This window comes from Paramacrobiotus metropolitanus, unplaced genomic scaffold (assembly GCF_019649055.1).
Source record: "Paramacrobiotus metropolitanus isolate TYO unplaced genomic scaffold, Prichtersi_v1.0 Parri_scaffold0000053, whole genome shotgun sequence".
In the NCBI taxonomy this organism is placed as follows: Eukaryota; Metazoa; Tardigrada; class Eutardigrada; order Parachela; family Macrobiotidae; genus Paramacrobiotus; species Paramacrobiotus metropolitanus.
In genome coordinates, this window is record NW_026570273.1 from 576,567 (window position 1) to 599,118 (window position 22,552).

Sequence of the window (22,552 nt, forward strand, 5' to 3'; positions counted from 1 at the left end):
AGGCAAGAAGCTTTATTCCGTTTTTTTGTGGTGTGTTTAGAAAAAGTGAAAAAGACATCACAATAACGTATATTGTTGCTTTCCACTTAAATTCAGCGTTTCCATGAATGACAAAGACTTCTCGGTTGCTAAATCGGTGGCTGTAACTGTGATTCGGGCTTTAACTAGTCGCGGTACGGCGGTTAATTACGTTTGAAAATCGTTTGAAATATCGTTCTTGTGTCCGTTTGCTATCGTACATCTGTTTTGAGCAACTCTTTGTCGGTTTCTAGATTTTTTAAATGTAATCTGTGCACGAGAAGAGGACCGGACTACACGAGAGTAAGAAGCTATGCACTAGCTCAAAATTACGGTCGCCTTCCTTGGTCCGTATCGATAGACATACAGTAAAATAATATTATATCTTATATATAATAATATTTACTAAAAATATTATATATTAATATATAATATTATTTTACTGTCTATAATATAGAAACGCTTCAGCCCAATCTACCATATATCTGGGCAATGGCATACTCAAGGGTTTTTTGTATATTTCAGTATGCAAAAAGGTACTCTTGAGTACCGTAATAAGCTAGCACTTGAAGACTATTATAGAATATTGTGTAACGCACATGTTTGCTAATTTCAGTTCGGGTGATTTCGTGTCTCAGAATATGGTAGGTTGCAATAATGCATCCTTTGTGCCAGCCACAACGGCCAATAAAGCGAGCCTCATTGAGAAGGTCAACCGTCTACAGACCACTGGGAATAGCGATCTCAGGTAAACGTAAACAAAGGAATAATTATTGTACATCAGGGCGTGCACGAGAGAGGGTGCAGCCCACGACTCACTCGGTAGTAAAATCAGTCGTGCCAACGACTGAAGTACACCCATGCTGCATAATATGCATCTGACTGGTAACAAACAAATTTCACCGTCATCCGATCAGCTCTTTTCTCTTTTCTCATTCTTTCCGATTGACGGTCTCCCTTGGAAGTGAAATCTAGAACATTACTCCTATACGCCACGCGAGAAAGTTGGGCTTGGACTTTACTTCCTTTGCGCAGATTTGCCGAAACATGGCCGGAAACGGCTCCAAGCCATCACAAAAAACGAACGAAAACAAAAAAATTTTAACTCAGCAAGTGACACAAGTTATCATTGAACATTTCCGAAGTTATACCATTTCATATACACACATTACTGTAACAGAGAGACCATTAAAAGAGGGGGCGTGTCGTGTGTCGTAACACCCGGATTCCTTGTCCCTCGGAATCCATTCCGACGAGAAATAAGTTCATGCGAGGCCATTGCTGCATGGACCATATCGAACGCACCAGATACGGCAACGCAGAAACATGCACTGTACCAACCGCTAAATTTACCTAAGTTCGATAAAATTTGTCTTTATTAGTTCTTACCGTTTTCGATAAACGGCATCAGTCTCTTAACGCTTTATTAATATCGTTGTTCCGAATCTTTTATCAGAATGTTGTGTTATCTTTTAATGCGTACATTTTCTGTATGCAAACTGACTGTTCAAATAGTGTTTTCCTTGCTGCTTGTACTATGCCATCATTACGCTTTCTAAACATACTGCACCATTTGACGACAGTGTCGCTCGGCGCGGAAGTACCGCAGGAGATTGATGTCGGACTGGCACAGCGCGAGCATGGATAAAAACTACTGTTGAGTATGCACCGTAAGAGAGGGCACCAGCCAGCAAGCAAGGAGCATCGAGACAACGGGCAATCAGGGCCTTCCTACAGTGTGCAGTTGCATTTTGCGGGCTACGAATCGGAACACCACAGTATCGATACTTTATGCAACACAATACCATTTTTATATGACACGATGTAGCTGTGCTATCGTGTACGCACAGTACTTAGGCTTTTTTATAGTTCGCTCACATCTAAATAAAATCTATGAACTGGGCAGTGGACACTGACATGTTTCAAAAAATTTGACTTCGCTCTTATTGTTGTCAAACATTGTTGCCGGCGTGTAATTACAGTGATGTCACTGATGTGTAAACCGGAGAGTGCATTACAAAAACAAAGTAGAAATCTTCTGGTCGATCTGCGGTCGCGTTTCACCTGCTTGTTTTTGTCGTCCATTGTGGTTTATGAGTAAAAATTTATTAGCGAAATACTACTTACAAAAAAGTCCATTGTAACAACTTCGCTTTGTTCGCGAATAAAAAATCCGTGGGAGACCGTTGCATGAGTAATAAACTTTATTATGCTCACGATGACAGCGTTACGAAAAAATGGAAGTACTGGTAGAATATGACACAGCAGCTCAGGCTGCGTGAACCGCGGGCCGATTGGCCGATTTTCACTTTCTTCACCCTAAATGTGTTGTTGACTATGTATGTAAAACTATGTATTTAAAACTATGTATTTAAACTGTGTTGACTATCTCTATATATTAATAAAATATAGTAGACCCCGCGCAAACTGCGCGGAATAATTTAATCAGCGATGTGTTAACGTTAAATGCAAGAAATATCATCGTTATTATATTCTACGTATAGAGTACAGTGGATGACAAAAATAAGTAAAAATCTGCGGTCGCGTCTCATCTACCTACTTTTGTCGTCCATTCTACCGTTCGCTCACACTTAAGTATTATTAAAAATTAAAATTAGAAACAGGTACACAGAGTACTTACAAAATATTCAGGTGCTACCGCTGTACTTGTAAGTTGTAGATCAGTTTTACGGTCGATAGCAATAATTTTTATTCTGGTCATTTCGTATAAACATCTTCCCGTTTGCTGCATGCAGAAATAACCTTCATGAATGAATTAATTGCAAAGATAACCTTCACGGACGTAAAAAAAATTTGGCGTTTTTGTATAAGCTGTTTTATAAAAAATCCTTTGGGTTTTCTCGCCTATCAGTCTTCTAAATAATTCCGCTGAATTGTTAATAATCTTGGCCACCATATTTTTTAACTACTTCCTCGGTATGCGCTTTCTTAATTTCAGCCTGTCCGATAACAATAATCTGTATGTTTAATTACGTCTTGCGTTCAGTTCGGGTCTTGCGGCAACATCTTGCGTTCAGTTCAGGTGATTTAAATTAAAAGCCCTTCCCATTAACATAAGACGGAACCGTTCCAAATTAACACTCTGAGCATTATCACGTGGCACGTTGTTAAGCAGAGATAACAACAATATGCTGATTCGACATTTTAAGATTTAGCTCATTCCCCTTTAATTTATTACACGTTTTCCCATTTCACACCGGATACTGTTACGCAATACGCATGGCCCACTGTGTCGCTTCTAGCTCATATTAGCCTATTTCAGATTGCACGGTTTGTGTTAGTTTCGGCTCCGGTTCCATGTGGAACCTTCGGTTCCGGGTTGTTTTACGTCCGTTCGCGACGTTAGCAGCTGTAACCTAGCGTCGTGCGGTGACGCGTAAAAACTATCTGCCTTACGCGGATGCTTGCAACGGCTCAGACACATGAGTGAATGGCAGGCCAGCGTATGCTGCCCGTGGATCTTTTTTGAGCACTCAGACCGCCGACCGTTAGCAGGGTGGTCACGTCCTTGCGCGCACTCGACTCGATTTATTTTTTCGTTGCTGTACGTGACCAAAGTGTAACCGCACAAAGATCTGAAGCAGTTTTCATCCTGCCAACGTGCTGCTTATCTGACGCCGTGCGATTCTGTGTACGGAGCCTCTACCGTATGCAATCTGAAATAGGCTATTGCTGCTCCGCGAGCTCCGCTCGCGCCGCAGCTCGGCGTCGCCTGCGGCTCCGCCTTCTAAAACGTTGTTTATACGTGTCTAACGAACTGAAGAATTTAATTTGAGTTTTCCAAAAATCCTTTTTCCAAAATATTAATGAAGCACTCCAGCTTATTTAATGCACTGCGCTAATGCAACTCCACAGTCCACACTATCTGTATTCGTTTAAAACGAACATGATTTAGATTGTAGCAGCACCGTGGTGAATTCGCATTAATTAAACGTTTTACATCCAAAGTCGAAACACTACGCGAATCAAACAGCATGTTGCTTTTCAGAACTAACCATAAAGAAGCCAAGTTGCCCCACGTGACTATCTCGGACACGATTTCTACAGAAAACAAAAAAATTTGAAAAACGGCTTTCACAAACCGCTGGCAGTTCAACAAAAAGACAACCGCGCCCGCCCGTGAAAGCGCTTACAGTATAACTACGCGACGACTTACTAAACCACTGCAGAGGGCAGCTACTCGTACCTGAAAGTAGACTGTCGAACCTTCCCAGTTTTCCACATTCGTGGAATCTCTCGGCCATTTTTGTTCAGTTTTACTTTCTTTCTCAAACTAAATTTTGATGAGAAATGCACAAAGTTGCTACAAACTCCGACCGAAGGAATATTATCCGTTATGGAACATGAAGTTCCATCCAGCTGCAGCGTACAGTAATTTGGAAAAATGCGTGTTGGCTGTTGAGCCAGTGGTGGAGTGGTCGCTTTAGCAGTGGTGGATTCTTAGCTTTTCCCATAGACTTTTTATGTTAAAGTTTTTTAAAATTTTCTTTTAAACGTAACATTTTCTTTGAAAACTGATTTGTGATGACAAATCTCCATTCTAAGGGCTGTCGAACGGTATGCAGACAGGAAAGTTTGGTTCAATCTATCGTTCAGAAAAGGGAGTTTTGAAGGGGATTTCGTAAGGCTTATTTTATTAAGATATAGAAAGCCTTAGCGGATTCCATACAAAGCTCCCTTTTTTGAGCGACACACTTAACGAAACTTGGGTGTCTATATATCATTCGATAGCGCCAGGTTTGCAGATGGCGCGACACAATCTGTTTTTGAGAAAAATGAAAAGTTTAAAAAAGAAGTTTAAGAAAAGCTAACATACAAAGTCTACGGGAAAAGTGAGGAACCCACCACTGCTAAATCGACCACCCCACCACTGTCTTGAGTCGACAGGTGAAACGCCGTTCTTCAAGCTCTTCTTCGAATGGGGTGCTTATGTAATGACATGTATCACCTTATAGCCGTGGTTTAGATATTTTTACCAGAAATTTTTGTTTGCAAGACAGTTAAAGCTGAAGAAGTCAGAAAGATCAGTCAAAGCAGTCCGCGAGTACGGAACAGCTGCAAACCCAGTTTTTAAAGCAGTTGTTCGAGCTTCTTTATGGTAGCGCCTCCAAGGGCGGATGCGCGTGCCGTTATCACTTGCCTACCGTACAACCGCGTAAAATCCATACTACGGTGGCACCGTAGTATGGATTTTACGCGGTTGTATTAGAATGTGGTGCAAGTAGCGGAAGTGCGAATTTTTCACGACGCTGCTGTGAAATTAAATGATTATTATTAATTAACTAATTAGTTAATTTAAATTATTATTCACGACGCTATTGTGAAGCGACGCTATTGTAACAGAAGGCGAAGCCGCAGGTGACCCCGAGCTCCGGCGCTAGGGAGCTTGCGGAGCAGCAATATTGATAGGACTAATGCGAGTATAAGATAATAAGCGAGACACACTCAGACACTGCGTCGTGAGTGACTGCGTCTGCGCATTGTTACCGGACAAACTGAAATTTAAAAACCCATGACTGGGATTATGTTAATGACTTGATAAGTGTGGCTGCACTGGCTGGCCAAAATTCTAATACTTAACAACGGGCAATATATTACAATTCAAAGATACCGAATAGCAGACTGATAAAGAAGAAAACTCAAGGGAATTTCTATAAAACAGCATATACTATTTAAACGGCAAGTTTTGAAGTTTATTACGGTTTTCTCTGCAGTGCACCGATCGCCGATCGGGAAAATGTTAACACAGAACGATCAATATAGAATCTTCGGTAAAACAGTGAACCCAGCTACGACTACGAGTACAGTAGCAGCACCTTATTTTAAAATTTGCGAAATTTAAGATTTTTAAATTTCTAAGCATGAATGAATTCAACGAAGCGTAGAATATATCTGAATTTGACAACGTACGTATCTTAGATGTCATGAACGATGATATTTCTCTGCATTTTAATCTATCACTGATTTATTCCGCGCAGTTTGCGCGGGGTCTACTTTGCTGACTATGTATGTAAAACTATGTATTTAAAACTATGTATTTAAACTGTGTTGACTATGTATTTAAAACTTTTCTGTTGCAAATGCAATATGAAGTTTCGGAATTTCGATTACGCAGCCTACCGGCAGAATTCATCGGCTGACGCTCGATATGGCACGTACTCTTCATCGGTTGCTGGCCAGGGTAGGTTGCTTAGGTCATCTTGACTTTGAGAACTCCACTTTTAGTCGCTCGGGGTACGATTCGCGCAACTCGGCGCATGTGTCCGCCAACGCAGTCGCTGCCAATCCGAGCAGCAAGGCGCACGAACAGATCCTTTTGCTGGCTTTATATGCGGTGGGACAATGCTTATTATTCAGTAATCAACGCTGTTTCAGTGCTTACTATTCAGTAGTTTTTATTCAATAAACAAAACCTTTAAACTGATGGTGGCTTAAACGCTCTGCTGGTTATTGACAAAAATAACCAGCAATCACCGGCTGACAAGTGAGCGGGAAAAGCGGGAAGAAGAATATAATGTAATTGTGCTGCCTTTTTAAAACTCCTTTAAGTAAGTATTTTTGGCGGCACAAGCGGGAGTTTACGTAATTACTAGTTTGGATTAGACTCGGTTCGATCAGATTTAGAATGATAAGGTAACCGACATCTACTTCCGGAGAATCCCCGCATCTTTCATCAATACCGTGTTATTGGCAACCGCAGTATAGTACTACGAAAAAAACGCACGTGGCCGCATTTCTGTGATATTTTTTTTGCTGCGCCACCTGATAATTCGTGGTTGATTGTTGTGTTAGACATACAGCGCTGAGCGCGGCACATCAGATCTGAACCAAGTGAGCAAGCACTAAACACTTTACGGCTTCACCCGCGACGTGGAATTCCAGTTGCACCGTGACTTTTAACACGAGGCTAACCAGCGAGTATCACCGATGTTAGTGGGGTCTGTCAGTAACGGTCAAAAGCCGGTGAATTTCGTCTAAGCAATTAATACGGTGTAACAACAAAAATTTCTGTTCACATCCGTTTAACGATGCAGATGGTCACGCGAGCACGTGGAACGATTGGAAGGGTAAAACGTGGCAGTGTCACCTGCCAGTGGCACTATTGTGGCATGGCAAACGATAAAAGATGGAGTCTCCGGCAACTGGCAAGCGATAACACCTGGCAGATGCCACATGAAATGTGGCACCACACATAAGAAGTAGACTCGGAATGGTTGGTCAGATCTATAATTTTTGAATGTGACGTTACGGCAATACATACGGTTAAATCAGGCGCGGTACATAAGCACCATGTTTAGCCACAACGTAAAAGTCCAGCTGGGTGACGGGGCAGGGGATAAAAGGTGGCAGTGGCACATGCCACTGGCAACTGCCACCGGCAGTGGCAGCTGCCACTACGCGTTCTGGCAAGCGATAAAACGTGGCAACTGCCGGAATCTTGAAATGACATTTGCTGCACGGAAGAGCTCCTTTGTTATGAAAATAATTACACAATTTTATTTAAGTATCTTTGTAACAAAATATATAGTACTAGTAGACCCCGCGCAAACTGCGCGGAATAAATCAGTGATAGATTAAATTTCGCAAATTTTAAAATAAGGTGCTGCTACTGTACTCGTAGTCGTAGCTGGGTTCACTGTTTTACCGAAGATTCTATATTGATCGTTCTGTGTTAACATTTTCCCGATCGGCGATCGGTGCACTGCAGAGAAAACCGTAATAAACTTCAAAACTTGCCGTTTAAATAGTATATGCTGTTTTATAGAAATTCCCTTGAGTTTTCTTCTTTATCAGTCTGCTATTCGGTATCTTTGAATTGTAATATATTGCCCGTTGTTAAGTATTAGAATTTTGGCCAGCCAGTGCAGCCACACTTATCAAGTCATTAACATAATCCCAGTCATGGGTTTTTAAATTTCAGTTTGTCCGGTAACAATGCGCAGACGCAGTCACTCACGACGCAGTGTCTGAGTGTGTCTCGCTTATTATCTTATACTCGCATTAGTCCTATCAATATTGCTGCTCCGCAAGCTCCCTAGCGCCGGAGCTCGGGGTCACCTGCGGCTTCGCCTTCTGTTACAATAGCGTCGCTTCACAATAGCGTCGTGAATAATAATTTAAATTAACTAATTAGTTAATTAATAATAATCATTTAATTTCACAGCAGCGTCGTGAATAATTCGCACTTCCGCTACTTGCACCACATTCTAATACAACCGCGTAAAATCCATACTACGGTGCCACCGTAGTATGGATTTTACGCGGTTGTACGGTAGGCAAGTGATAACGGCACGCGCATCCGCCCTTGGAGGCGCTACAATAAAGAAGCTCGAACAACTGCTTTAAAAACTGGGTTTGCAGCTGTTCCGTACTCGCGGACTGCTTTGACTGATCTTTCTGACTTCTTCAGCTTTAACTGTCTTGCAAACAAAAATTTCTGGTAAAAATATCTAAACCACGGCTATAAGGTGATACATGTCATTACATAAGCACCCCATTCGAAGAAGAGCTTGAAGAACGGCGTTTCACCTGTCGACTCAAGACAGTGGTGGGGTGGTCGATTTAGCAGTGGTGGGTTCCTCACTTTTCCCGTAGACTTTGTATGTTAGCTTTTCTTAAACTTCTTTTTTAAACTTTTCATTTTTCTCAAAAACAGATTGTGTCGCGCCATCTGCAAACCTGGCGCTATCGAATGATATATAGACACCCAAGTTTCGTTAAGTGTGTCGCTCAAAAAAGGGAGCTTTGTATGGAATCCGCTAAGGCTTATTTTATTAATATATAGAGATTTCAGATAAGTACTGTGATTCATCCTATCAGACCTATCTTTGCGCGGATCACGCGCTGGCGCGCAATCGAGTCTCGACGAGTAAGCTTTGCGCATGCGAAACCGTTTGGAGGATAAATCAAAGGAAAACATCCGCTTGTGTTGTTCGTATATTTTCGCATGCTTGGCAGCCAGTACTGGATGGGTTTGACCCCAAAGCTTCACAAAAATGTGCTCTTCGGTCCTCACTGACTGCCTGACATGTAAAAGTGTATAAGAAATACAAGAGGACATTCTTTGTCCTCTAAACGCGTCCATGAGTTTCTCAGCTGCTTGTTGGTTACATAATATAGAGGAAAAATTTCTTTACAAAACCATAGTTTTATTTTCTGAAGCTTAAAGGAAACTTATTTTAGTGAAACTTAAAAAAAAGCGCACGAATAGAACGAAGACAGTTTTCTCTCTGCCGTCCCCCTAATTTTCGACAACCCCTCAAACACTTTTCACGGCAGTGTGCGTGCGCCACGATAATAAAGCCGCACGACTGCTCGAACATCGGGAACTAATTATGAGTTGCGAGTTGATGTTTAAAATAAATGCACAGATTTTGCAGTACTTATTTTAGTATTGGTACTTATACGTTTTGTAGTACTTGTTTCTCTCATAGGTTCTTTTACTGCACTAGAAATCATACATATTTGTATATAGCCAAATCTGGCAACTGCCAGTTTCCACAACAGTGGCAACTGCCACTGCCGGTGGCAGTTGCCAGTGGCAGGTGCCACTGCCACCTTTTATCCCCTGCCCCTGCCGGGTGACGGCAGCAAGTACGGGAGACGGGAGTGCTTGCCTCGGCAGTTGAATTCCCCCTTTAGATGTACGAGTACAGTACACATTTAAAGCGTCCAACTGGCGCTACTGGAACGTTATTAATTTTATTTGATATTGTCACGGTGATCGTGTAACAAGCATATACAGACTCCAGACGTCTAACAAATTTATGTGTCCTTAACTGTTCTCACACTATAATTTAAAATAGCTCGTCTAAAATTTCTGTTGCGCACCCTGTACCACCTAATAGTATAAATGTTCGCAATATGAATACAGCCGTAGGGTGACTGTTAACCATAACATCTCGCTAGCACTCGATACAAAAACTAACACGAGCAAGTAAATCTACAGTTTTTATCTTGCTGATTTTAATCAAGTAATTTTATGCAGCGCTGCGACTAAAATCATGAACACCACAGCTAGTTACAAATTCAAAATGACGGCGTTAGTTTTTTGGTATAGCGCATTTGCCGCTGATAAATATGTATCACGGACAAGCAAACATCACGCTGACGGTCTTAATATGATTCGCAAGTATCTTATCTAAATTTATTGGTTATACGAAGTAGAACCTTTTAATTAACTCGTAAATCAACAAAAATCTTATACGTAGTTAGTGATACGAGCAGGCGCACACAGTGTACGTAGTGTATCCCTTTAGGTTGAGAACTGTGGAGTTCCAGTAATAATTTAGACAAAAAAGGTGCAAACCCATACTAAGCTATCTAATATACAGACTAATTCAAATTTAATCTCCTCGTACTCCGTCACACCCTGATCTTATCCACCTAGATCAAGTCCATACTTCACAAACTCATCGGTAACGGCAGGTGCCGTAATTGCTCGGTATTCAAAAATTGCGCCGTACGCAGCAGATTTTAACGCAACTGTATCGCTTCCATTCCGTAATGATTTCTGAGACGCTGTTGTTCTGCACGCTAAAGGCGATATACGTTAATAAAAACTGTATAACCATTAACCCGTATACGAGAAATGGGAATTGACGGAAGTGTTCTCAAGTGGTTACAAGGTTTTGATTGGCCGTATTCAGAGGGCAACGACCGGCAGGAATGTGTCAGTTTATCTGCCTGTCATTTCGGGAATGCCGCAAGGACAGTACTGGGTGAATAAGTCTAATACTGTTCAATATTTATCTCACGCATTTTGCAGCGGTACTGCAGCGAATACGAAACTGAAGCATTTGCCGACGACACCATTATGTACGTACGCGGTAAGACAGGCTGCCGCGGCAAAACGATTAAACGAAGCGCTAGCGAAGGCATCGAAATGGTTTGTCGACAATCATTTAGTGCTGCAACGTTAACAAATGTGCCGCTATATTCATCACCAGTGATAGGAAAAGGACAGCGGAAGCGAAATCAACAGAGATATTGAGTGGTCATGCAGCCACTCACTGCTAAAAAGCTCGTAACGTATCTTCGTTGAAGTGGACGAGAAACTGAAGTGGAACAAGTAGTCTCAGAAAGTAAAAGAAACATCAATTACGGCATTCAAAAAATCAAGCGCACAAACTAGACCCAGCATCCCCAGTGAGTTACCCTTCACAACGCCTCTGTTGTGCCATTCTTAGATTACTGTGGACTGGCTTGGTCATCGGCGTCCTCGGGTGAGCGGACGAAGCAGATGAAACGGCAGCATGCGGCATTGCGGACCGTCACCGGTAACAGGATACGGGTAACACCAGAACTGTACTGGCAGCTGGCGAGTACGCCGGCAGAATAGCGATGGAAAGGGGAAGGAAGGAAGGAAGCAGTATGGCTGTATAGGATACGAAATCGGGAGAGCTTTCCTAATACCATCGTACATGGGCGATTCCCTTTCAAGGAAACCAGCACTCGATACGCCCTTCGTATCAAGGAGCGTGAGGATACCGTGCCGCGCAGATGTATTGGAAAGATTACCTTGGTAAAGCGGCTTGAAGATTTGTTTGTCAAAATACTGAAAAGCGGTGACGAAAGTTTTGCCTGTGGTTCTGTTAAACTCTACTTATCGATACTCGCATGATCGCATCTACCAGTTTGTTGTAATCCTCTGTGCATTGTTGCTTTATTGTTTGTTGCTGTTTACGATCATGTGACCAGACTTAAGAGCGCCCCAGGATTTGTCTGCTCGAAATAAATTAAAAGAAAACTATATACGGTAGGTACTCGTAATAAAGCATGCAAAGAAAGTGAATAAAAGTAATCGATGTACAAAGAGAAACATTATTTGTAGAATGGTAGCAGTATTTGTAGCATTGTGTTGCAATCCGCAAAAATAAATTGAGGCATGCTTTTTTGCATTCCAGGATTTAGTTGTTGTTTCGCGGTCTATTTGTGCTATCACAGAGCCGATCAACTAACAATACGAATTACGAAGCACGTTTCTAATGGTAAGTAAAATATGTTTCATTATATCATTTTGTCCGAGTATGGTTAAAAAGAATACGGTAGCTGCATAAGTCAGCACAGCAATTTCTGGCACTGCTGAATTCCACTAAAAATCATTTACCGGAATTTGAACAATCACTTCTCCCAACCATCGAAAATTACTAGTGTCTTAGTCCGAGAATGTTAAGAAAGATTGACGCCGACAACAGGCGCTCCGAAGAATATCAGCAGGTGTTTAGCCGCACCAACTGCAAGGACACATCATCAACCACACCGGGCTTGAAAAGTAAGCCGTGCAGCAATCGGTGCCGTCGCCTCCTTCCTGCGGTGGAAATGGCCGCGCGCTGCCGGTAGCTGTCGGGTCAACGTTCGGGGGCATGGTGATTGGTGCTTTGGCGCCAGTACTAGCCAGTGGTGCGTTTGCGGAATCCATGGTTTGTCAGCCACAGTAATCTTATAACACTGCAGGAAGTAAACGTAGAAGAAATTCGCAGTGCTGGCGCAGGACGTGTCGCGATTAGTAAAAAAGTAGGACAAGAATAGCGGTGCTCACTAAAGAATGTGATCTATGAGCCTGACTATTCCGCGTCAGCAAATTCCTAATGAAATAATATTATAATATCGCCTGCAGGCAAAGTTGTACTCAATGGTGAGTACTGGTTATACGGAATGCCTGATCATTCGAAAACTGTCACTATTTATATGCATCGGGGAAGTACAGTATTGTACATATAAGCAACGTTCGGCGTGGCAGATCAGTAAAATTGATATCTCGGTAGCACTGAAAAAATAACCAGAACTGCCGTTGAACCGGTTTGTGCAGAACTTATGCAGCTGCATGTAGTTCGCAGTATTATAAATTCAGGCCTACCTGATGATCCACAGGGTGAAGTCCTGAGTCACTGTGTGTGTTTGCTGTACCCTATATGATACTTAGAAGTTAGAACAATTTTACGGTTAGTATCATTCAGTTAATTTTTTGAAACCATGTATGCAGTGTGCCTAATGAAAGTTATAATATTATTATGAACGTGAACGGCTCGTTATACGATACGAAGTACTACTAGTAATAGTCACCGTTTTCTGTATTATCCATTATTTTATCAATTTCTCCGAAGTATTGTGATTTGTATGATGCCGACGATATACGGCTGATTTGTACGGTCGAAAGCCAAAACAACGAGAAGGCGGGTTTAGTCTGCAGCCACTTTTTCGTTAATAATCAACAATCGGCACAGAGTGAGAAGTTTAGCCACCACAAGCGATGCGTATAAAATAATGGTGAAATCAGTATTACAGAGACCGACAAGACAGAATTGCAGGATGAAAAAAGGCGAGAGACGAAAGGCATGCGTGTCTGTACAATGGCTACAAGTGCTAGGTTATTGAGCATTTGCTCTTTAGCTTCTCGGGCGTCTTGCTGCCCTTTTTGTCGTCGAGATTCACCGACAGCTTCCGTTTCTTCTCCATCTGCAAGAGTGCCTGGAAGAACTGGTTTACGTTGTGGGTGGGCTTGGCCGAGGTTTTCATGAAACCGCATCCCCATGATTTCGCTATCCTTGAGGCGTCTTCGGTTTTCACCTGCAAAAATAACATTAATTTTACCGCTTCCGGTGACCACTGTGGGCGCTGGAACCCCGGCTGCTGGGCGACTGGTACCCTCGTGAGCGGCTGTGTGCGGTGACCGTGGGTCAGCGAGAAGCCGGCCGACCGGGGGTCGGCGGAAGAGAGCGACCAGTGCCCTGCTTAACCGAAGGCCCCAAACAAACCCCAAACAACATCCATGATCAGGCGTAAGGATTGATTCCGTCCGTTGGAATTTGGCTGCGGACGTAGGCGGAGAAACAGTTGCTTTTCCAGCGTCCAAGGCGTTGGATTTCATTGTCGCTGGATCCTCCAACAGCGGCTGTTGTGGTACCGCCGATGCGGAAGCTGTGGGTTCCGTAACGGTGATGTTCCGGCAGGGGGCACAGCAGGTGCTTCAGTGTTCGATCGACGTCTTGACGAGTCAGGTAAGCTCTGCTGGACAGTATGAAAAGCGGTTCACGCTTACTTCCGAGTTCGAGTCTTGACGCCGCGTATGTCGCAAGAGCACGAACTGGACAAACTGAACGCCCTGTCTTACGCAGTAACAGCTTGTAACCGTGACTGTATTGGTCAGTTTTTGTCGTTTTAAGGGACACGGTGATGATGTCAGCGGTAAGCGCGATATCATTGAACAGCAGCGTGCGCGCCGTACTGTAGGATGCTGGTGATGGTGCCGTGTACTCGCTTACTCTGAGAAGTCCGGCAAAGGCCATGGTGAATGCCGCCCAGTACATATGCTTGTCGACCGTGGCAAGATTCATTGCGGAAAGGCGGTCTTTCAGGTATCGCAAAACAATCGAGCTTGATAGGCAGGCGGTGATCCCGAGGCGTCGGTTCCAGTCTCTGGTAACCTTGGAGCGCGCGAGAAACGGCAGCGCTACGTGTCGGAATCCGGAATTCGCATTCAGTATGTTTGTTGGCGATGGATGCCAGGTAAACTTTGGCTGTTGCGATCGCTATGCCCCGTAAGTGAAGATCGGCAAGGAACCGGAGCACTGTGTCATCGGATGCAGGGAGTGGATGTTCGGCAAAGCGCACGCAAAACTGCTCAAACTGGAACCAACCGGCATCATACGCTTGTCGGGTGGACGCTGCAATGTGGTGGTATTGAAGCCGGTTGGCTACAGCGTTCAGCTCATTGCACTGATGTAGTTGGCCTCTAGCTCCTCCCATATATCCGGTAAGGCGTCCGGCGATTGTCTGGCGTCCGGGGCAAGCTGGCGGAATCGCATGTCCTGAAACCGTGACAGAGCGTCAGCGATGCTGTTGTCACATCCATTAACGTGCTTGATAGTGATAGTTAAGTTGTTCTGAGCGACCGTCATCACCATCCTGCGCATCAGCGAAAGTACTGCTCTGCTAGTGGATCCAAGCTTATCCCACGCCTGACATACACCCATGTTGTCGCAATGAAACATAACCTTCAGGATGCGAAATAAGTCCTGCCAGAGGGTTATAGCAAAGAACACGCCAAGCATTTCCTAGTATTCGTTACAGGGATTGACCCTGCTTATCCACGCAGGCCAACGAGCATTGAACCAGCGGCCTGCGAAATAGCCACCGACACCGATTGACCCCGATGCATCGGTGTATAACTGCATCACGTCAGGGCTGCTCCAGTCAATCGTGAGAAAACTTGCTTTGTCGTTCCAATCCGGAAGAAACTGCAGCCACCAGGCAATGTCGAGCTGGAATCAGCGTCTAACTGGAGTGACGGCGCATGGTGCGGCTGGCGAGGCGGCAGATTTGTCATTTTTTGGATCAAACGTCTGAGAAACAGCCTTCCGGCGGGGATGCACTTCGTAGCAAATTGCAGTGAACCAACCAGGCTTTTCAGCTCATTGAGCGAACACGTTGTCTTCTCCGACCAGGACCGGAGCAGCTCGATAAGTTGCTCGAGCTTCCCTGCTGGTAGAGAGTGCGTACGCGATAATGAATCTAGTGTTATACCCAGGAGCTGAGTGGCGGGTCCCTCTAGCTTGTCTGCTGCGAGTGGAACGCCTAGCTCTTCGCATAGTTCCTTGAACAGCAGTACAAGTTCAGCGCAAAGGCTACCTGGCGGTTCAATAATCAAAAAGTCGTCAATGTAATGCAGTACGGCATAATGACCGGATATTTGAATAAATATTCATTCGATTGCGTCCGGACAAGCGCAGAACAGCCGAAGTGAAGATCGACAACCAAATGGCAGTACGACATCTAAATAGTAGTTACCTTTAAACTTGTATCCCAATAGGTTCCACTGTGACTGCATAACTGGTATCAGTCGGAAAAAGCTTTTTATGCCGAGCTTTGCCATAACTGCGCCGCGGCCAGCTCGAATAATTAGCTTTACGGCGTCGTCAACCGAACAAAAACTTAGAGGCGGATCATCTTTCGGAATGTGGTCATTCACAGAGTTTCCGGTTGGCTGTGACAGGTCTAGTATGGGTCGAAAGCCACCGCTCGACTTCGCTCGTATGCTGAGCGCAATGCAGACAAAATTCGGTAAAGGGGAAACTTTAAATGGACCGCGTGCGTGTCCGGAATCGATGCTCTTCTAGATGCATTCAGCCATAGCAGCGGGATGTTCGGAGACTGTACGGGAATTCTGCGTAAATCGCTCAAGCTACGGGCCCGTGTAGCCAAGGTAAGCTATGTTGGTTAGCATGCCGATCAGGCCGGTTACGTATTGCCAATTAGGATGATCGACGAGGTATTTGGCAAACACGTGTGGCCGAAGTGGGGTGCGAAGGTCACTCCCGTTTGACGTCGTGGCCACTGCGGCGTGCGCCGTGGGCAACTGTACTCTCCATGGTTGAGCGACTGACCGTCGCTGCATTCGTGGACGCGTCCGTGGCGGCATGGCGTTGAGCAAATGCCCTTATTGAAGAGGTTGCAGATTTCCCCCTCTGCAGCAGGGCGGCCTCGAAAGGGCTGTTTACAATCCTTTTGAATATGTCCAACCTCTTTGCAGCGTCCGCACTGGAGCGTCGCGTGACGAGCCAAACCGCTAGTGCTAGCCGCCTTAGAGGTGGATATCTTGGGATTAGCGATACACTCTTGAAACGACTCTTCGTCGCGTCGCGTCCAAATATCCGTGTCGTACGGATTGTTGGCGGCGTAATTCCGAAATCGCATGTCGTACTCGAGGACGTGGTTGAAGTTGTACCCGCGGTCCGGATCGGAAAACAACGCAATGAGATCCATGTATTCCATGAAGGGAACCGTGAACTCGGGGTGGTTAAGCGTGCGATAGGAGACAAAGACTCCAAACGCTCGAGACCAGGTGGCATAGTTCGTGATTTGCTCTTTTTTAACTGATGGAATGAAAACCGCTTCACCTGTGGCTGGGTCGTGCATCATCTTTGTGCCAGTTTGGGGACGCTTGGACGGCACGCGATTCTGTGGCAGCAGGTCCACAAAATCGACAAACTGAGTGTGGTCCAGAAGAGTTTTTCGCAGTTTAGGGTTGACGGCTTGCATATCTTTGAAAGCTGAAGAGGCGGCAGGCTCTCCCGGATAACGGGAAATATTCTTCGGCTCTGGAGCGCTATCAATAGTTATCTGAGCTATTGGTTGCTTACCGGTGCCAGCGACGATCCGATTTGAGGATTCTGACAATGAGCGGGATCCAGCCGGAGGGACAGTCAAACTCGCTAATCCGCCACTTGGCTGCAAAGTGGAGACCGTCTGCTGTAAAGCAGCCACTTGCTCCGTTAGCGCTCGGATACTGTCGTCGGTGCTTGATGTGAACGTGGTAGTAGCTGGGACCACTACTTGTGAACGCAGGCGGCGGGGACCCGGCCGCGTTGGATTCCTCTGTCCGCGCGTAGAATTCGTGCCGATTCTCCCACGTCCTCGTCCCTGCGTACAGGAGGCATGTTGGTTCGTTCAATCAGCAGTAAACGTTTTATCAAGACGCGAAAAGTTCGAAAATTGAAGAACTTTAAAAATAAAGAACATAAAGAACAAATCACTCGCGCGCAAACGAACAGATATGCAGTGATAGAGCAAATGCAAATGCAGAACCAAAAGCAAACCAAGCGCGGGCACAGGAACTGTGCCGAGCGCAAACGCCGGCGTCGGCGCGTGCAAGGCAGCGGCCGCTTTGATCTAAACGGCCGTAGCGGCGCAGCGCCACCACGACCCAGGTAACTGGCTATAGCAGGCGAAAGGAAAGAGCGGGAGCACACAACCTCCAGCTAACATTAAAACCAATTAACAACGTTAATTGTAACTTAAATGTTCAGATACTTTGCGGTTTGCAAAACCCATTATAATATTATAAGAGTTTTTATATTATCAGAAAGGTTATTTCCTGAAAACTGTTTTTTTTTCATAACATATTATAAATCCCGGCAAATCTTAAAAAAATGTGAGAACAGTAAGAACGGTTTACCAATTCGGATTGTGGTAGAGAATGATTCGCAGACCAGAATGATCCGATACACGACATAAAAGAAAACAAAATCGCCAATGGTGTGAACGAGACTCTTTGGACATTTCGTTCAGCAATTTTATTGGTCCACTCATACGTAGTGCAACTAAGGAAAGAAACATCAAAACTACAACAAGGAAATCTGGTTCAGTTTATCCAGCCCCTCCATCGTGCCCAGCACAGACGCCGCATTAACCCGTTGAATTTCTATCAACAAGCGCTGCCGTAAGAATTCATGCGAGCGCGCTTCGCCGGTTGGCTGCTTAAGTCTTTTCCCCAGTTCTCTGAAAATTTAAATTGCTGAGGGTCCCCACGGGCCAAGGTTTGCAAAGGCGTTCGGGACGAATAGGTAGCGGCCGACCAGGTAAGACTAAAATCGGGATTTCTCATCCTCAGCTTGCGCAGCGGCCGCTCCCGTTGTGGTCGAGGTGGCGTTGACATTTGACGGCGCAACCGTGTGCACACAAGTTACATCCCATGCGAGACACAGTCATCCCATGCGAGACACGGTCCGCGCTTCAAAGCAAATGTCGTGCAGCCGTCCGGACGACGTTCCGTGGTGTGAGAGGTACCACGCGGCTCCAGTTAAGCGGCACACCGGCGGATACACATGCTCGGCAGACAATGTTGTTTAACCCGTCGTGGCGCGGGTACCTTCCGGCGGAGAAAGCACATAACAGTCCGTGGTGGCCGTAATCATCCACGGGTTTGAGAGATTTCGTTAGTTGTAATACCCTAAATTCAACGGCGAGAAAAAATTAACGCTACAGGAGCCACGTAGTGAATAATTGTATCTCGCTGGGCAGTATATACGCGATAAGTAGGGCAACTTAACGGTGTTTGGGACAAATTCTTTCACGGACTGCACGAAAGAAGCGATGCTGCGCACAGAGCCGAAACTTGTATACAAAGCTGTCCCGCACTTGCAAAAGTGTTCTTAAGTTGGCGCATTATTCTCTACGACTGGAGCCTCGCTCAAAAAATACGGCTTTGTGGTCGAGAGAAATGAGCGCTGGTTTTTATCAGGGTGTTTAAGATCGGCTTACTCGCTGACCTGACTGGTCCTGACGATTCTACGGAAAACACCGTACTGCCACTGCAAGCCCAGAGCGGGATCAAGTGTATAGTGCATATGCAATACAATAATACACGAAGCCTTTGTTAACAGCAAATGTCCGGCAGACGTTCAGTCCTTAAACGAACCAAAAAGCCGGCAGCAAAAAAAGCGTCTGCCCTAAGTTTTCTGCGCTTTCTGAACAAGCTTTTCAGTGTGTGCGCAAAAATTCTGTAGAGTTTTTATCAGCCTATAAATTCCAGTGTGCAGACTGTTCTAAATGAGAAGCGGTGGGTATCATCACCTGCCAACGAGCGTCACGGGCATTGACGGCATGGCTTCGGCGCCTTTGATTTCCTTAATGAGAAGGTAGACCGGCTTGAGCTCCTCCAAAATTATGCATGGAGTAGATGGAGTAGATGAGAATGCAGGTGTGCCCGCGCGGGATGGACATCCGCCGCATGGCCGGGAACTGGTGCAAGCCGGCCGTGTCCGTGATCTACAGGGTGCAGACGTTGCTGTCGCAGCTGATCACCTGTGGCAAAACAACAGCATGTGGCCAACAATAGAAGCTTTGAGCAACTGCTCCACTTAACCATAGCCATACACTTAAGGGAAGTGGGCCGGTACATGGTACCGAATTCGTGTACTTCCGCGAAAACTTACACTTTCGCGTTCTCCCAAACACATTTTTATTTCGGTTTATGACGTTTTGTAGCCAGAAGAATTGTATACACTGCCGTGGAAACCGTTTTTGCGCGCAACATCCGGTTCGGGAGTTATGGCTGCTGCAAAATTCCAAAAAGTTTAAATGCGTTCAGGTGTACCAAAAGTCTCATTATGGACCGATCTCCCTCAAATTTTGCACGTAAATGCACATAACCACGAAGACCGTTTTTACACCGATCCACTGTTCTAGCATGTTTCTCAAATTTTAAAATGAATTTCAAAAATTTTAAAATTCATTTTAAAATTTGAAAAAAATCATGGAATTCTGGATCGGTGTAAAAACGATCTTCATGGACATGCGCATTTACGTACAAATTTGAGAGATCGGTCTATAATAAGACTTTTGGTACACCTGAACGCATTTAAACTTTGGAATTTGCAGCAGCCATAACTCAGACCGGATGTTGCGCTAAACGGTTTTCACGCCAGCACAATTCTTCTATTACAAAACGTCATAAACCGAAACAAAATGTGTTTGAGTGCGCGAAAGTGTAAGTGCATGTGCACGAATTTGGTACCATATATACCCACTTAACCATACTATATGGTTAAGTGCGAGCGTATGGTAAGTGTGAATACCATACAAACGCGTCATATGGTGATGGACTTTCAAAGGCTCCTCTTAACACCTGCCCAATTTAACTTCCCCAGGTATACACTTTTTGAATAGAGAAAACATTTTTGAATGTAAATGTAATTTTTTGGAAAGAGATCGTTTCACGCAGTGCGAGAAAACAAATTAAATCTGAAGGCACCCAGAGTCAGCTATGCGCCTTCGCTGAGTACTTTGTACACTGCTACCTCGATGACGGTCGTCCAGCTACACGATAAGGGATGGTTAAGGTATGGTTATGGTGTTTTCTGCTCAAAGCCTCTAATAACTCGAGAAACGTTAAATGGGCGCGGTAAAGGATGGCGTTAATTGGTGGCGATGGGGGCTTCGGTGTACTCGTGTAAGTAATCACATGTGACAAGTGGTACGCTGTGTGTGTATCTGTGTATGCTCAATAGAAAGGATGCGCAGAGTCAGAACGCGGACTTACATCGAGCATCTGCGACATACATCGGAGCGAGAAATAGGCGTACCAAGTCCCAATTGGCTGGGCCTCGTTGTAAGTCGCTCTTCGCTCGATGTGTCGGTGGGCGTCGACGAAAACCGTAACGAAGATGGGCGTACCTTGTAACGGGTCTGAGCGACGTCCAGGTACTTACAAACTTCGCGTTTCCGCGATTCTGATTGGTGGGCAGCATTCTGAGTTAGATCGAGGCTGCCGACCGCCAATAGAAAAATTCAGAACCACGTGATCGTTTCTCTATACTTTGAGCTTACGGCGACGGTGATAGAGATAATACGTTACATTAGTCGCCGTGCCACGACTTGTCAAGAGTTATTATGCACCGCTTATGTTATGGGAATTATGGACTGATAGCCTCTAAAATTTACCGTCAACAGTTCCGATTCAGCAGTTGCTCAAATAGGCATTGAAAAAATGACGACCACACAACTGAGACAAGTCACAACTAGTTATTTTCTCTTAACTGGTTGGCTAAAATTAAAAGCAATGAACTTTTTCCAAATGTCATACGTTTTGCGTCGTTGACGAATGGATTATTAGAAAAAACTGGCAAAACAGCAAAATCAAGAAAGGTCTGTTTCGGATTTTTTCCAATTTGTGAAGCTTTTGAAATGTTTAAAAATTATATATTGAGAGAAAACGATGAGGAAAAATTCCTGAACGTGATTTTCTGTTAAGCGTTAGCCAAAAAACTCTTACCTGTGTACAAGTGTCCTCGATGGTGGGAATATAGGATTCGCAAAAGGTCTTTTAACGAACCGAAGCGCCACCGACGACTTGCCCACTTCTCTGTTCGGGCATGGCCACGCCCAGTATTTAGCGTGTCCGATGTGCTCGGGCTTCGGCCTTGGGATCGTGGTGGGGCTTAATCGTGAAATGCAATATGCCGGAACGACGATGGCAGCTTGTGGCTCGTTGGCCGCCGACGGAGACGCGAGTGAATTCTACTTCAACTTCGTATCCTGGAGTCTGTGCCGCTAGGAAGGCGCCCGCTTGGATCTCCGATTCAGTCGGTAGTAGGAGATGCTGCAACAAAGCCGTTAATCAAACTTTTGGCGGCTTCTTACTCGTACAGTCGTACTAAAAGAAGCAGTACTTTCGCTAGCGCATCTGTAATGGAGAGTAATGGCTGAGTTCGAAGTCGGGATTGGTTTATAGCAACTAGTACAGTACACTACAAACTTTTATTGGTCAAATCGAACACAAGGAGCAAGATATCGTAACAGAATAAATAATAAAGAAAAGAGTTATAACCGGTATATCTCGTTTAATTTATCTGCTTCGCCCACGGTCCCGAATACAAGTGTCGCGTTCCACCTTTGGTTTTCCATGCGATTCCAATTTGGCAGGCACACCAGCTGACACCAGTCCACGGCATACGATGCTGTTCAGGCACCCATGGCGTGGGTGTCTGCCTGCGGAGAAAGGGCATGACAGCCCGTGATGTCCGTAGCCATCCACAGGTCTACGACATTTACAGCATTGGTGTGGCTCACAGATTTTCGCGCCCAAGCGATGTCCGATGCTGATCTTCAGGGTGTCGTCGTCGGGCAAGTTTCCGATATGGGCAGACGGCAGCGCGTTCAGCCAAATGCCGGCCTCAGGTTCAGAGCGCTAGCGGGAACTGACATCGGTACGACACGTGCAGATCAACATCGC